Source organism: Rhinopithecus bieti, unplaced genomic scaffold (genome assembly GCF_001698545.2).
Source record: "Rhinopithecus bieti isolate Rb0 unplaced genomic scaffold, ASM169854v2 scaffold_3041, whole genome shotgun sequence".
NCBI classification, from domain to species: Eukaryota; Metazoa; Chordata; class Mammalia; order Primates; family Cercopithecidae; genus Rhinopithecus; species Rhinopithecus bieti.
Window position 1 is genome coordinate 3,637,415 of NW_016804262.1, and position 2,621 is coordinate 3,640,035.

The 2,621-nt window shown below is 48.5% G+C and overlaps 1 pseudogene; it reads left to right on the plus strand.

The window, feature by feature from the left end:
* Positions 1–1,256: 1,256 nt before the first annotated feature.
* Positions 1,257–2,621, plus strand: part of LOC108526615 (keratin, type I cytoskeletal 18 pseudogene) — a 5,550-nt pseudogene continuing 4,185 nt past the window's right edge.

The window sequence follows — 2,621 nt, forward strand, 5'->3', positions numbered from 1 at the left end:
TTCACTTTCAACATGAGAACTCTATCATTAGCAATCTGATTTTTTTTCTCTTGAAAAAGTTTTGGATTTGTTTGTTTGTTTGTTTGTTTTTTGAGACAGAGTTTCACTCTGTAGCCCAGACTGGAGTGCAGTGGCCCAATCTTGGCTCACCGCAACCTCTGCCTCTCCCGGGTCCCAGTTCAAGCAATTCTCCTGCCTCAGCCTCCTAAGTAGCAGGGATTACAGGAACATGCCACCATGCCAGACTAATTTTTGTATTTTTAGGAGAGAGGGGGTTTCTCCATGTTGGCCAGGCTGGTCTTGAACTCCTGACCTCGTGGTCCGCCCACCTTGGTCTCCCAAAGTGCTGAGATTACAGGCATGAGCCATTGCACCCGGCCAACTTTTTGGATTTTATATTTATCCTTGGCATTCTGAAATTATATTAGGGTATGTTTAAATGTGGATAGTGTTTTTTCTATTCATGGTACTCAGAAACATTTTGGATCTTTTAAATATTTTTAATGACTTGCTTTTATCCTAAATTTATTTAGCAAGTTTATGGTTTGGGGTTGCTATTTACAATTATCTTTATCAATCAGAATTGTTAGATAATGTCTGTATTGTATTTCATCAGATCAAATGAGAGCCTCTTTTATTGTCGCTGAATATAAGTTCTGAATATAGAAACTTGCCTTGAATGTTTGAGAGGAGGCCAGACTGAGAAACCTCCAGGGTGTACAAATAACTTTTATTTCGAGTCTGGGGGATCCCCAGCCCTGCTATGTGTTGTGTATTACCTTCTATACTGCCCACCCTGGGAGTATCTTGTGTCTAAATTACTTCAGAGTTCCTCCCTCTCAAATGTGTCCTACAGACAAAGGGAATCAGTGATTCTCCTTCCTTCGCCTGTCTTCACGTGGATGTGAAGGTCCCTAGTTAGCTCAGGCTCTGCTTTCCTTTATCTCCAGCCACAGCCTCATACAAGGGACTCTTCTAGGAAAATTCACTGCATATCAAACAAACACCCCTCTAGGCTTCATTCTGGAGTAAACACTGCTGGGGTCAACAGCTGCTTATAGAGGATAGAGGGTGGGACCCAGATTACTCAAATAAAGTCTTTAATTTATTGCCCTGATGGCTGGCCCAGGGGCCCCTCCCACTCTTTGCTTTGTTCGATCTGAGCTTGATGTTTCTCTGCAGCTTCCTTAGAAAACTGCTATGATGGGTCGTCGGCAAAGCCTGAGACCTGCTCTCTCACTCTCCTTCCCGACAGCATGAGCTTCACCACTTGCTCCATCTTCTCCACCAAATACCAGTTCCCGGGCTCTGTCCAGGTGCCCAACTATGGCACCTGGCCGGTCAGCAGTGTGGTCAGCGTCTATGCAGGTGCCAGGGACTCTGGTTCCTGGATCTCTGTGTCCCACTCCACCAGCTTCTGGGGCGGCATGGGGTCCAGGGGCGTGGCCGCAGGGATGGCCGGGGATCTGGCAGGAATGGGAGATCCAGAATGAGAAGGAGACAATATAAAGCCTGAACGACCATCTGGCCTCAGTGAGGAGCCTGGAGACCAAGAACTGGAAGCTAGGGAGCAAAATCAGGGAGCACCTGGGGAAGAAGGGACTCCAGGTCAGAGACTGGAGTCATTACTTCAAGACAATCAAGGACCTGAGGGCTCAGATCTTTGCAAATACTGTGGACAATGCCCATATCGTTCTATAGATCAACAATGCCTGTCTTGCTGCTGATGACTTTAGAGTCAAGTATGAGACAGAGCAGGCTATGCACCAGTCTGTGGAGAGTGACATCCATGGGCTCCGCAAGGTCACTGATGACCAGTGTCACTTGGCTGCAGCTGGAGACAGAGATGGAGGCTCTCAAGGAGGAGTTGCTCCTCATGAAGAAGAAGCACAAAGAGGAAGTAAAAGGCCTACGAGCCCAGATTGCCAGCTCTGAGTTGACCGTGGAGGTAGACGCCTCAAATCTCAGGACCTTGCCAAGATCATGGCAGACATCGGGACCCAATATGATGAGCTGACTCAAAAGAACTGAGAGGAGCTGGACAAGTACTGGTCTCAGCAGATTGAGGAGAGCACCACAGTGGTCACCATGCAGTCCACTGAGGTTGGAGATGCTGAGATGACGCTCACAGAGCTGAGACGTACAATCCAGTCCGTGGAGATGGACCTGAACTCCATGAGAAATCTGAAGGACAGCTTGGAGAACAGCCTGAGGGAGGTGGAGGCCCACTACACCCTGCAGATGGAGCAGCTCAATGGGATCCTGCTGCACCTGGAGTCAGAGATGGCACAGAGCTGGGCAGAGGGACAATACCAGGTCCAGGAGTAGGAGGCCCTGCTGAACATCAAGGTCAAGCTGGAGGCTGAGAGTGCTACCTACCACTGCCTGCTTGAAGACGATGAGGACTCAATCTTGGTGATGCCCTGGACAGCAGCAACTCCATGCAAACCATCCAAAGACCACCAGCCGCCGGATAATGAATGGCAAAATGGTGTCTGAGACCAATGACACCAAAGTTCTAAGACATCAAGACAGCAGAAGCAGGATACCCTTTGGGGAACAGGAGGTCAATAAAAAGTTCAGAGGTGGAAGGAAGGAAGGAAGGAAGGAAGGAAGGAAGG